The sequence below is a fragment of the Spermophilus citellus genome, assembly GCF_964194105.1.
Source record: "Spermophilus citellus genome assembly, chromosome: 1".
Taxonomy (NCBI): Eukaryota; Metazoa; Chordata; class Mammalia; order Rodentia; family Sciuridae; genus Spermophilus; species Spermophilus citellus.
In genome coordinates, this window is record NC_138182.1 from 12132604 (window position 1) to 12147064 (window position 14461).

Here is a 14461-nt window from a genome sequence, read left to right on the forward strand (position 1 = left end):
CCCAGTGCCTGCCAGCCTCCTGCTTCTAGAGGCCTTTCTCACACCCCACTTCACCCTTTCTGCTCCCACAGTTGGGGTTAGGTGCTCCTCCCATATGCTTTGACACGTCCCTAGACCTTTCTGAGGATGGCACTCAGCACGTCTTACTTCAATTGCATGTGGCCTGGCCTCTCACGTGGGATCATGAGGCTGGGACTATCCACCTGTCTTGTGTGGAAACCCAACCTAGTGTGTGACCTGGCCAGTGTAGGTTCTCAGGAAACTGCTGCAGAGTGGATAAATGAATGGACAACATGCAGCAAAGCACACTGCTGAGTTCTGTTCTACAAGGTTTTCTTAGCAAAGGCCTCAGTGAGTTGTAGTACGGAGACCCAGGTGACAGGTCAGTGACGGGCTGGGAAGGATAGGCAAGGAGGCTCACAAAGCAAAGGCTGGTACCCAGGGCTCTCCACCACTTAGCTACATCCTCAGCCCTTTTCTTTTTTTTAAAGATGGAGTCTTGCTAAATGGCTGAGACTGGCTTTGACCTTGTGATTCTCATGCCTTGCCCTCCAAAGTTGCTGGGTGCCCAGCTCTGAAACATTCCTAAAGAACATAGGCCTCTCTTCCTTCTCACACCAGACCAACTGTTACAAGAACCACTGACATCAAGGCCAAGGAGGGCAGCTCCTCGTGGGAGGGGCTCACCTGTACTTCCCTGCACCTCTTCCCAAGCTCCGTGGAAGCTGCAGCTTGGGAGGTAAGTATGAATGTGCTCAGTTTCATTCATTTATCTTCTGTGTACAGCGTGTCGTCCTGGGGCCAAGTGAAGAGGGTTATGACCCAGAGAAGTGACTAATTTCCTACAGCTCTGAAAGAGCTTAGCTGAGTTGACAGAACAAACGAACACTAGAAACGGAACAGGAGGCACATTAAGGACTAGGTGAGAGGTGCCTTGTTAGAACTAGTAATAAATGCCACTGGTGCAAAGAAGAGTCACCGAAGCCTACTGATCAGCAAAGGCTTCCTGGCAAAACCTTTAAAAAACAAAGGGAAAACAAAGCCCACTACTGCCCCACACACACCACAGAGTGCTCCTCGCCTCGGTGAGACTTAGTAGGGATGATAAGAGGTTCAGAAGAAATCCTATTTCCTGTTTGAAAACCTTATTTCATTGGTAATGCCTTAAAAACGTGAGCCTTAGGAGAAAAACTCAGAAGCGTGACTCTCAGCATGCCCCATGCAGCACGGCCCTCACATTTGTACCCAGCACCACAGAACACCATGTTGTATCTCTGTGCTGCCCAGCAGATTCTGGGCAGGTATTGGAGGAAATAATATACTGGGGGACACTAGCCTGAGCAAAACCCCAGGCAAGTCTACAGCTCTGTCACCTTTTGGTGTGGTTCATTCTGCTGGCCAGTTTGGGGGCCGAGAGCCTTCAGATCAAACGTGTTCTCAGCAAACAGAAGCCAAAGGCAGCTTCCACAGCCGGGAGATCCAGAGACGGCACATCCTGCAGCTCAGGCCTCAAGGCCTCTGACTTGGGAGGCAGGGTATCCGATGATTTTGCAGCCCTTGGCTCGGATCTCCTTCCTCTGTCTTGCTCCAGTCAGCTAGAGTTCTCGAGGTCACAGGCCTCCCTGTCCACTCCATCCTTGGATGGGCAGGGCCAGAGCCACAGGCACTATTCTAGGGGCTGCATTTGGGGTAGCAGAGAGGAGAGGGGGTGTGTGGACGCCTCTAGATGGTCTATCAGAAAGCTGTGCCACAGCCCAGAATGTAACTCACAAGTCCCAGTGAAGGACTTTTTGATTGTGTGACAGGTGGCAAATGTGTCCCTGGTCTTGTTTATTTTGACTGATGACATTTCTCTTAGGAGGCTGAACACTGAACATTCTCCCAAGACAAGAGGACCATTTTAAAGTCAGGTTAAATAATTTTCAACATCAGCTGAAAATCTGAGACACACACACACATATATATATTCCCTTTGATTCGACAAGCAGGGGACCTGGTAAATTCCTGGGTGGGGAGTCACTGTAATAAGGGGGAGGGACTCGAATTCAGCCTGGTCATTCACCTTGGCCACAGGCATTGGGCACATGTCTGTGGCTCCCTGCCCTCTGGGCTCCTCCTGTGAGGAAGGGGCTGAGCCTTCCTGGCAGGTGGCTGTCACAGTTGAGAAGCCCTGAGCACACTACAGGCTGAGCCACCTGGTGAGTGCTCCGGGGCTTAGTTTTGAAAAGGCTGGCCAGCTGACCCCTCTCCTCCAATGCAGACTGTCAGGATCAGAGATGGGTTTGGCTCTGGTAGGGAAAGGGAGTGCTCAGTCTTTGGCTGAGGAGGAGTGAGGGGTCCAGGAGCTTCCCACAGTCCCAGCTTGGTTTGGGGCCATCTGGCATGGGAAGGTCACAACAGTTCCTTGTCTTCGGGCTGCTGTACTACCTTCTTTTGATTTACACGCTCGTGATGCTGAACACAAGTCACGTGAGGACTGCACAAGGTGAGGGTTCAATATGGCTCCCCTTAACCCGTGGGAATCAAGGTGACCTCTCAGCGTGTACAAGGCCGACTTTGCCTCATGTCCTTTGTTTTTCTTTCCTTCATCTACCAAATTTTTGGTCATTTTTTCCCCTTAGTTCTACAAAATATTATTAAATGCAAATCAAAATTAAAATGAGTTCTGATATTTGTTACCAGTAAATGTTTTGACACAAGAGGAGGTGAAACTCATTATTAAAAATGAGATGGAGGATTACTCAAGATTTCCTCTCTTTTTGTATCAACTCCCCAGAGAGTTCATCCATTTTTGTGCCTTGGGGGATTGGCTCTCATTCCCATATTCGACCCTCAGCAAGCCACACGCCAGGGCACACATCAGCTTTCCCAGCTTCCATCAGCCCAGCACGGCCCACATGCTCTGCACAAAAATTCCCCCAACTCTCAAAGACTGCTCATCTTTCCTTTTTGGTGGGAGTGGGGGGGTGGGGGGTCCTCCTCTGTTTATGCCACGGCTTCTTGGATGACATGGTCACTGCTCCTGTCCCCCAGTCCACTCTGCACAGCATTGCTGGCGAACTGCACCATAAGCCTCTCGCAATGCCACAGCCTCGACTGAAAGTCTTACAGCAGCATGTCTAAAACATTCTGTGCTATACTGAAGCTCTGCCCAAACCAGCCCCTGCCGAACGACTTCTCACCTCCCCTCAGCATGTGCCGTCCACTCTCTGTGTTCCCACTTCCTGTAGACTGGGACTGCCCTCCCCGGTTCCCCGGGACTGTCCTCTCACCCGCTGGTGCAGACCCAGCTCTTGTTTCATGCGTGTCAATGGCTTCAGCTATTCCCATCCTCCCGGTTCTCCTTTTCTGCCCAACTTCTACAGGACATAGTCAAGCTGCCAATTCAACACTGAAGAGAAGTCTTGAGTCTACGTTTTCTCATCTACAAAATGGGAAGCTGGAGTCAACAATCCTCGAACTGGTTCAAGCTGCCTCTTTCTTGCCAGTATATTGAAGAGTAAGTCTTTTTTGCGGTGCTGGGGATTGAACCCTGGGCTTTGTGCATGCGAGGCAAGCACTTATCAACTGAGCTATATCCCCAGCTCCCTGAAGAGCATCTTGAAAGCCAAGCAGTTATCTCTCAAAAAGAGGTCTCTGCTGAGGTGGCAGGAGCCCTGTGTCCCCTGCAGAGGCAGCAGGTGGAGCCCCTAGATGGACAGTGGGTGTGACCCCTCCATCTTTACCCAGCTGCTCACAGGTGTTATCACGTCCATGTGGACCTCCAGTGACACCTGAGCTCCTCGGGTGCCCTGACCCTACCAGAACCGCAGCAGCGGGCAGTGTGCCTGAGGAAGGCTGCTGTGGGGACAAAGCGGGGCAGTGCCCTTGGCCCTAAGGCAGCTTGAACACTACTGTGCCGCACCCCGGGAACAGACACAACCTGTGCACCTCAACTGCCTCATCAGGAGGATCGGAACAAATCTCGGTACAGCTCATCTGTGCTGTCATATCTGATAGGAAGCCATGGCGCATGACTCTGGGAAATCATGGCTTCTGGAAGCTTTATTCACAAAACCATGTCAGTCACCATAGCTCCAAGCTGTGGGCTCAGAACCTGAGCAGTGGTGGCAGCAGGGTTTTTCCCAGATGGGGACACAGGAAGGATTTTGCCTCAGACACTAACACATACCCCAATGGACTGTTCTCCATTACAAATGTTTTCTGGTTTTGAATACCCATACACAAGCCTTTTGGGGGGTGGGTGAAAAAATTTCACAAAATGATTATGAGGATGATTTTTCTAAAATATCACAGTATATCTGTAAATTCATTCAAGGTTTTAATAAGTGCTCAAAGGATTAATAAGTGGTCAAAGGAAAAATCAGGAAAAGAATTAGAATTTCTTACAATTTTTATCTTTAAAATGTAGTGTACGTTTACATTTGCTTTTTTTTTTTTTTTTTTTTTTTTACATATCATGAGATTATACCACTCTCTTCTTTCTCATGAAGACACCAAAGCAGGATGGAAAATAGAAATGATCTTCTCAAGGTCACTTAATGAGTCAGTCTTGGAAAAGGATTAGAATTTAGATTGAGCCTATCTTTCTGTGCTGAATTTTGTCAGAAAGGCCAATATGAACAACTACAAAAGCACCAGACATAAGAGTAGTTTCTGCAAGGAGGGAAGAGACTAGATAAACAGCTTAGCTTTAACCTCACTTGAAAAACAGAGTTCTTGCACCTGATTTTCATTTGATTGCAGATTTTTATCGACTAAACACTAGTAACTTATTCCACATCTGATGCTACACTTACATGCGCTGTAAAGAGTCATAAAAGGACTAGGCTCACTGATTAGACTACTCTGTTGACAAAGCAGCATGGCAACTTGACAAGAATGGTTTTCAAATCAGATCGCATCAAAAAGTGAAAGAGCTCAGCAAAAAAGGAAAAGTGCTAAGAAGCATGCCACAAGCCACTCGCTGTCACCAAGGCTGCTGTGGTTATTCCAGGCTGGAGATGGGAGAGGGTCTGCTCCCTTGGGATTCCTCTGTGATGCGCGCACGCTCGCATGCAGGCGCAGGTAGAGGTGTTCCCAGTTGGTGCTTCCTCCAGACGCTTCTCTTGACTCTCCTTGGCTGGGTTAGGAGCTTCTCCCAGAAGAGCTCTCCTGACACCTTCCTCTTTCTCCTCTCAGCCCTGGGAGAGGGAGGATCCTGCTGCCTGGATCCCTGAGGCACTCTCCAGAACCTGGCCCAGCACATGGTGGGCACTCCTGTGACTTGCAGAATAGATACTAATGGGAATATCAGTGTTGGCAGGTCCAAGAGCAACAAGAAGCTTCCTCAGAAAGCAAGGCAATGGGGTAAAGCCACAAATGTTGCAGAGGGATGGCACCGGCCAGCACAAAGCTCTGCTAAGTGAATCCTGTTCCCTAAAACACGCTGAGGGCAAATCACGCCTGCTGCGACATAGGCGAGCCTTGAAATTGATGCAAAGTGAAAGAAACCAGTCATAACGACCAGCTAGCGCCCACGCCCCTGGACAAGGAACACTGTGAATGGGCAAATCCACATAGGTCTCCTGGGACTGGGAAAACTGGGGAGTGACTGCTAATGGGGACATAATTTCTTTACAAGGTACTAAAAATGTTCTAAAATTGATGGGGGTGATGGTTACTCAACTCTGTGAATATATTAAAAGCCAATGAACTTTACATTTCAACTTCAACCTCAGCAACTTAGCAAGAACCTGTCTTAAAATAAAAAACAAAAAGAGGGCTGGGGATGTGGCTCAAGCGGTAGCGCGCTCGCCTGGCATGCATGCGGCCCGGGTTCGATCCTCAGCACCACATACCAACAAAGATGTTGTGTCCGCCGAGAACTAAAAAATAAATATTAAAAATTCTCTCTCTCTCTCTCTCTCTCTCTCTCTCTCCTCTCTCACTCTCTCTTTAAAAAAAAAAAAAAAAAAAAAAAAAAAGAGATGGAGATGCAGCTCAGTGGTAAAGTGCCCCTGGGTTTAATCCCCTGAATCAGGAAAACAACAAAACTGAGGACCTGAGATCACTTTTCATACACTAGAAATATTTTATTAAGTTACCAATACTTGATTAATGATAGGATCTCTTATAATGTGCAAGGCAGATGTGACTCATAATGATGGACGTTCAGATGGTACGTAACAACTGTTGCCAGGGTTGGGTAAAGAGAGAAACAATTTTCACAGCCACAAAATGCTACTAAGGGCAGGTGACAGAATGTAGCTAATTGACTTCAAATGCTGAAAAAATAACTGAACTGCATGTGTGAACAGTGCATTGACACCTTCTGGGCTTATGGTGTAACAGACTGCTCATCACTGAAAACAGCTGGACTCATCCAGGAAACGTGGGGCTGCCGAGGCAGCGAAGGGGCCAAGATGACACCAGCAGACACAATGCTTGTGGCAATCTTCCCACAGGGCTCAAGCATGGTCGATTCAGGGTGGGTTTCTTCTTAGTTCTGTTCTAACATAAATGGAGATGTTACAGGAATACCTTAGGGTAAGCTTTATCCTCAACTCAATGTTGTGATATATAGTGACATTTTCTTCATCAGCCAACAGAAAAAAGGGTGGTTCACAAGAGTAACAGATTACCAAGACCCAGAGAGTTCAGACTTCCCAGCAAGAAATTGCTTTGAAAGCTGCTGGCTACATAATCTTCCAGAGAAGATCCTGGCATTTTCTTTTACTGTAAAGAGTTAGATGGTAAATGTTTTAGGCTCTGAGGACCAGAAGGCAACATTGAGGCTATTATATAGGTACATATGTTTAATTTAAAATGTAAAAAACTATTCTTAGCTTCAGACTATGCAAAAACAGGTTTTTTTTGGCTTAGTGTTAACCCTTGTTTTGTAAGTTAAAACTTTTTAAGAATAACTATCAGCTTAGCTCCCAAATCAGGACTACCTCTCAAACTTCCTGGGAGCCACAAAACAAATGTCTAAGTTATGAAAAACTTGTTTTGATCTAAGTTATGATCTATAACTTGATAAATCCCTCTGGTTTATAAAGTAATTTTACCTAATTTTTAAGCTTTTCTTATGCTGCTTTATACTATGAACATCTGAGTTCCTGAAGGAAACAAACCAAGCAGTTTTCCTTGATCCTTTCACACACCAGTCAGCATGATGCTTATGACATTGGATGCATTGGGCAGGGGAACTGCCCACACCCCAAGCAATTCTCCAGTGGACACCACCACTGTCTACAAGGAGTTAGCGTAAGACCCACAGTTTAAGGGCTCAGTCCTACCACATTATCCCTATTTCAGATGTGAATCCAAGCCCCAGGTTTTCTGCCTGTCTCTGGCCTACTAGCTATAAACAGGTCCCATGACCCTCCCCTCAGGTTTGATTAATTTGCTAAAACAGCTCAGAGAACCTCGGGAAACATTTATGTTTATCCATTTATTATCAAGGACATCACAATGACTATAGATGAAGTGCCAGACCGGAGAGACACACAGGGCAAGGCCGAGGGACGGGTATGAGCTTTACGCCCTCCCTGGGGGAACTCCAGGAACTCCCATGTGTTCAGCTCTCTGGATCCCACCCTTCTGGGTTTTTAATTGAGACACCACTACGAAGGCCTGGATGATTAAATCAGCGGCCACTGATCCACTCCACCTTCAGCCCCTCTCCCTGTGAGGGCAGGTGGGAGAAGGGCTGAAAGTTTCAACTCTCTAATCACAAAACTGGTTCCCCTGGCAACCAGCTCCACATCTTGAGTAGAAAAAGGATCCTCAGCTGCAAGTACCAAAGTGACTCTGTGAGGTCACCCAAAATACAGCCAGCCACTGTTGGGGCGAGGCGTGAGCCCTGAGTCTCACATTAGGATACAAAAAGACACTGATCTCTATAGAGATTCCAAGGGTTTTAGGTGCTGTGTGCAGGAATTAGAGTAGAGATCAAATATATATATTTCTTTTTTAGTTGTTCAAATATATATTTCTTATATCACAGCACCCCAGGGTTTCTCCAATCATGACCAGCAACATGAGAAATAGGCACTGGAAGCCCCGGAAGCAGTTGCAGCTCGGTCACCTTGCAGGTGTTTTCACAGGAGACTTGGGTCTGCAAACCTTGACTTGGTCATTCCATGATCTGCTGAGCAAGCTCAAGCTCATCAGCACGATACCCTAAGGATACAAAGAGCCTCCATCATAGCAGCTGCCCTTCTTCCTCTAGCATCACCCTCGCAATCCACCCAGTACAGCCAAAGCAATCTTTCTTAAAGACAAGCCTACCGTACGCTCTCCAGCTCCAAAGGCCTCAACAGCCCATTGCTTCTTGCAGGATAAAAGAAAACACAGTCCTGAGCCTGGTGTTAGACCCCCTCTGCTTGGCCTCTGCTTTATTCCCAGCCTCATCTTTCGTTGCCTCTTCTGTAGCCACCCCAGATCTTAAGCAAATGCAATTCCTTGCTGTGCCCACAGATGTTCTGGGCCCCTGTGCTTTTCCTCATGGGTGATCTGTGCCTGAACTGAGGACCCCAGTATTGTTTCCCCCAAGATTCCCCCAACCCAGCTGGGCTATGAAGAGCCCCCTAGGGAGAACTGCCACACCCACATTTGTGCTTCAGGGCTGCACACAAACTCCAGTAGAGACCTGCTCCTTACTTACCTCCTCACCCTCCCCAGCAGCTTCAAACTTCTGGGAGGCCAGGGCATCGTCTCATGTATTGGCTAGGGCAGCACAAAGCATCAGAACTGAGATGCCAGGAAGTAAGACACAAGGTTCCTGAGCTTCAAGAGCTCATATGCTGCTGCTGCTGGACAAGTTAAACACACAAGCATGAAAAGTCATGTGATGGCTCGGCAGTAGAAAAAGGATCCTCAGCTGCAAGTACCAAAGTGACTCTGCGGGGTCACCCACTATGCAGCCAGCCACTGTTGAGGCGAGGTGTGAGTCCAGGGGCAAGGAGCCAGAGAGCAGAGTTAGCATACCTGATAAGGGTCTCTGCATCCATCTCCAGAAGGGAGCTACTGTGATGTGGAGACAGCGAGGTCACAGATGTGGTAATATTTGTTGGTAGGCCCCGTTTACAATGCTACTTGCCCATGAGATAATTGGCCAAAAGCTACTGAATAGTAACCCCTTGTGGAAGTGTCCAGAAAGATCTGTGAGAAGTCAAAGCATACTTGGAACATCATCACACTGCTGGGCTTGATGAACGTAAGACCCTAGCCACAGAGAAGAGGAGGCCTACAGAGTTGTCACACTGGTCACAGTTCTTCAGAGCTTGAAATGGCAGATGCTACACAGCTGAACAGAAACACTCTCAGGAGTGAAGGTCAAGTCTGCTTTGCAGTAAAAGTTACCGTAATGAACACGGGGTAAGCACCCGGCTGTGCTGGAGTAAGGTGGCTACCTTGAGCAGGAGAGACACCCATCCTTCCTCTGCCAGCAGTTCTGCAGTACTTCGTGACACCCACCCCTTCCCTGAAACCCCTTCCCAGAGGAAGCGGGTGGTCTCTCCCATTCCCCATCTGTGTGGGACTTTGGGGGAGGTGGCGCACCTACCCTTCTTCCTGCACCCCACCTGCTCTGCAGGCCCCCTGGTCACTGAGCTCCTGGTTTCTGTTCAGCAGCTCAGGCTCCTCTTCTTCCTCTTCATACTGCCTGAACATAGCGTGGTCTGTCCTTCCTACTCATCCTTGCAGAGGACACTGTATTGTCCCCACCCTGCTCATTTGTATTAAGCTACCCTCAGGACAAGAAGTAATTCTATTAATATTTATTGTTCACATATTTACTCATTAAGTTCCCAAATATTTACTGAGCTCCTACTACTTCCCAGCATTATTTACACATTGGAGCTACAAAGAAAAACAGCCTCATCATCTCCAGCCATGCTGGGAGGGGCAGGGAAGTCAATGCATGGTGTCAGGCTGGGGCTTGTGGACAGAGGAGCCTCAGCATCCCAGGGGGAGGCTGTCAGGGGCTTCCCAGAGGAGGGGCTATTTGTGAGGAATACTGTGGAGGGAATGGAAGTGTGGTAAGCAAAAACTGTCTGTGATGTGGGGTGGAGTAAGGAGGTTGCACAGAAGTTTGTTCCAGGCTGAGAAAAGGGCAGGTGTGAAGGCAAGAGAGTGTAGAGCAAGATGCAGCCATGCTCAAGTGCAAACAGCTCAGCATGGCTGGCTGCAAGCTGCACAGGGGCTAAAAGGAGATGTGCTCAAAAGCAGGCAGGGGCGCGACAGCTAGGGAGACCCACTGAAGGGTGTCAGCGGAGCGAAAGCTGGTGTTGCAGAGGCTGCTGGAGGCTGCTGGACTGGGGACAGGTCGGGGAGGAAAGCAAGGCTACAGCAGAGATGGGGCAGAGGCTTCTGTTGGAACCCAGGCAAATGATGACGTGGGTCTGGACCATGGCATGCGGATGGTGAGAGGGGGCGATGACTGGCTTGCACCGAGGAGGAGATGCCATGGGACTTAACGGGGTAGGGGCGTGGGGGGGTAGGGGGGAGAGAGGGCGATGGACGCACATGTGTGAGACGTCTCCAGTGGAGCCTCAGTTTGGGCCTGTGGGTGGAGTGAGAAGCAGAGACAAAGTGTAAATGTGAGAGCCTGTGGCACTCTCAGGAGGCACAGGACGAGTAGGTCCAGAGCCCAGGGAGTGGCAGGGCCAGCCTGGAGGCCAAAATCCAGGAGCCCTGGGCCTAATGAACAGATCGTGAGGGCCATAGACTGGTGGTCGCCCACTGAGGGTGGTACAGAGCTGAGCAGGTGGAGGATTGTAGGCTGGAAACAGCCTGTCAGGAGGAAACAGGGCAAGAGAGCTTGATAAAGACCATCACCGTCCTCTATCTGAGAGCTGGACTCCTCTGTGGTACCTCCTCTGTGGTCTCTGCCTTCTCCCATCCACCTTATACATGGAAATGAAACCAAGATTTCTGAAGCAAGTGTCCTACCTTTATTACCACTGCCACAGAGAAAACCACTGTCACAGCCTCCAATGTCAAAACCAAAATCTGCTGTCAGGTTTAACAACACCCCTCCATTATCAGTTGCCCTGTTATTTCCCACCTTTAACTGCACACCTGCCACATTTCTCTCAATCAGGGCTCCTGGAAGTCTTTCCTGTCCACAACTGCATTGTCACTGCCATGCTGACTCCAGCTGTGTCTGCCCCGAGTGAGGTGCTCCCCCAATCCCAATCCTGCCCTGCTTCCCATCCCTGGAACTGCTCGGACAGTACCAGTCCACATGGAAGGTGCATCTCCCAGGGCACTGCAGCGCATGTGACTCTGCTATTGATCGTGTGTTTCAAGCACACTGCCCACACTTACTGGAATTGATCACAAACTCATTAAGGGGAAGGACATGTCCTTTACTTCTTTTGGGTCACAGGGTGCCCCAGTCTTGGTCAGAGCTTCTCAAGCAATTGTACTGCAACCCTAGAACCAAGGGAGAGGCATGGGGAATGGGCATGCAGAGGGCAACAGGGAGCAGCTGAGGAGCTGCTGGAAGGAGATGGAAGAGGACAGATGCAGGCAAAGACCCACAAGGACCCCCCTGGAACAGACTGCCAGGTTATTTTGAGTGCTCAAAATTAAAGACTGGGAATGAGTAATTTTTAATATATAGTAATTAGTAACTGAATAACTCTATGCTATGTAACCTCTGGGTTCTATTAAAAAACATCTGAAAACCAACAGCTTTTAAACAAATAATGGATTTATTTTAAATGGAGAAACAATTTGAGGCTTCCTACAATAAAAGATTCATCATGGGTATTAAAACAAACAGAAAGATACAATTGAAACATTAAGGAGATGGACGTAAAAGTTTCTTCAGACCCACTGTGTGTGCACATGCTTGAGAACTAAACATGGCATGGTTCTATTCTGAGTGGAGGGAAGCCATAGGAAGAGCCACAAAGAGAGGCAGTAGCTTCCAGGTGGCTGTCAAAAATGGACGCTCCAGAAGGGCGGGCTTTGGGTATTCATTCACTGAGGCTTGAACTGACAATCTGGCAGATCCTGTGGTGTTATAAATATCTGAAGTGGAGAAAGACACTGTGGCATCTGTAGCCAACCACAAGGGAGAAGCCACATGTAGGCCCCGAGGATCCTGGGCAGGGCACACATCTATAGCAGAGAATTACGTTCCTGCAAAAAACTGCTACACTACCAAGTGCCTGTCCAAGGGCCAGAGAAGCAAGGTGTTTGCAGAGGGAGACCCATCAAATGAGTAGGCCAAGTGGACCCAGCACATATCCACTGCTGGATGCAAAGGTGCACCTAAAATCAGCAAGGTGGGGCCAAGGGCACGGTGAGCTGCAGAGGCAGGTATGCCAGACCCACATTGCCCTCCCTGGTTGCCCTGAAACCTTTGCCCAGCTCACACCTATGCCACAGGTTGGTGGGTCCTTGATGACCAAGTGACAGAGAACAATGGCCCAATCTGGTTGACAGTTGGTAGAAAGGGATCATGGCTACACTATGGCTCCATTCACGGGGTCCCCAAAAGATAGCAAGGTGGGCAAATTCTCCAGTGGGCAGAGCTGGTGGCGCATACAGTCAGCCACTTAGTGTAGAAAGAGAAGGGGCCTGAAGTGATGATATGCGGAACATGGATTTACTGGAAGTGGCCAATGACTCTGTGGGCTGGTCAGTGGACTGGACAGTAGTGGAACAAGGAAACCCGTGGAAGAGGCAAGTGGACAGGCCTAAAGGAACTCAAAGGAAGGATGAAGGCTTTGTTTTACAGATTAACGCCTTCTGTGGACATCCCCCACAGAAAAGGCACCAAATAGCAGGCAAGCAGAGGGACCTGGCAACTCTGTCACTGGCATCCCAGTGTTGGCACATGAACAGGGTAGCCAGGGTGGCAGAACGCAGGCTATGCAGCAGCCCCAGTCACCCAGGCTGCACTGGTGACTGCATCCAACCTGCACCAACAGAGACCACACAACCCAATACACCCATGTCCCCAGAACAAACAGGGCCCTTTCCACTCTGAAAGGGGCAGTTCTGGACAGAACCCTAACCTCCCGCATTCATATGCTGAAGCCCGGCACCATAGCACGACTGTATTTAAAGACAGAGTCTTGAAGGAAGTAATTAAGGTTAGATGAGGTCATTATGCGAGTCCTAATCAAAGAGAACTGGTACAATTAAAAGAAGAGTATTGGGGCTCAGAACATGATATCCCAAAGCATGGCACCTTGATGTGCTGAGTACTTTGAATTGAAGGAATTGAAAGGTCTCTAGAAGTAAGATCAGTCTGACCTTCTGTCAGCCTGTCTCCTGTTCCTTCTCCCCTGAAACAAGTATTAGAAACTAGAATTTCTCTTCCCTAAAACAGGTTATAGAAACTGATACCCTCCCCTCAAAGCAAACCAAAAAACCTAGAAAGGTCATTTTCTCCTTTCTCCCTTGATGACCCTCATTCCAGAGGGGTCCGGGGAGAAAGGAAAGCTACAAGTACACAGACCAAGAACACATGAGCAGAAGGCCTTGCTGGGTTCCCCATCTAGTACCACTAGAGCACACTTTTTGCCCTTTCTGTTTTTTTTTTTTTTTTTTTTTTAACTAGGGAGTGCTCTACCACTGAGCTCTGTCCTCAGCCCATCTTTCCATTCTTCTTTCAGTTTCCTTGCAGGATCCACCTCCTCCTGCCAAATACAAAGCTTCGCCTACAGCCATGTTCACCTTGGTTGCGGTTCTTCCCTTAGAGCTCATCTAGTCTCTTGCTCAGCTTGCTTCTATATAGAGTTGACTCCTTCACCTGTACCTCTAGCTCCGAGAGAGATGTCTGTCCTCCATCCTTAAACATACCATGGGTACTTTTATGGTATGCTCCAGAGTCACTTCAAATTCAAATATGTCTTTAGGGGACAACTTCTGCTTCTCTCGCTCTCCCATGCCTTCTTGCTCTCCCATGCCTTCTTCCCACCCCAGATCCAAATGCTAGGACCTGTGCCCACAATGGCCTTTAAGGATTTCAGAGCTGACTTCTCTTCTCCAGGTTGCTGAGACACCTGCAGACCTACCACCTGCACCCAGGCTGGCAGGAGACAGGGATCCAGCAGGAGAGAATCATGTCTCTTGCTGCTCTGGAGGGTGATGAAGGTGGAGGTAAGGTGTGAAGAACCCAGTGTGCTGGGTCATAGATGTGTCAGAGCAAGAGCTCCTCTGAAGGACAGGTGCAGTATCAGACTGCCTAGATACTACAGTGTTTACTGATACATGTGTAATAGTTCCTGGTTATTGATAACAAGGTTAACAAAACATGGCACTTATTTGATTTGTTCATTGGTTATTCCCTAAAATTTTCTCATCTTCACATTCTCCTCATCTTAACCAAGGAAAATCATAAAGCTTTGCGTTTGTTCTTCATCCACAGCACACAAGTAGCATTTTTAACAGGAAGACACTGTGGCTTTTACAAGATTATAAACACAGATAAATATCCTATTGTGTTAACTAG

The 14461-nt window shown here is 48.4% G+C and overlaps 1 protein-coding gene across 2 annotated transcripts in view; it reads right to left on the reverse strand.

The window, feature by feature from the left end:
* The window catches only part of UBAC2 (UBA domain containing 2), a 159494-nt gene that overhangs the window by 23373 nt on the left and 121660 nt on the right, over positions 1 to 14461 (reverse strand). The window lies entirely within an intron of this gene.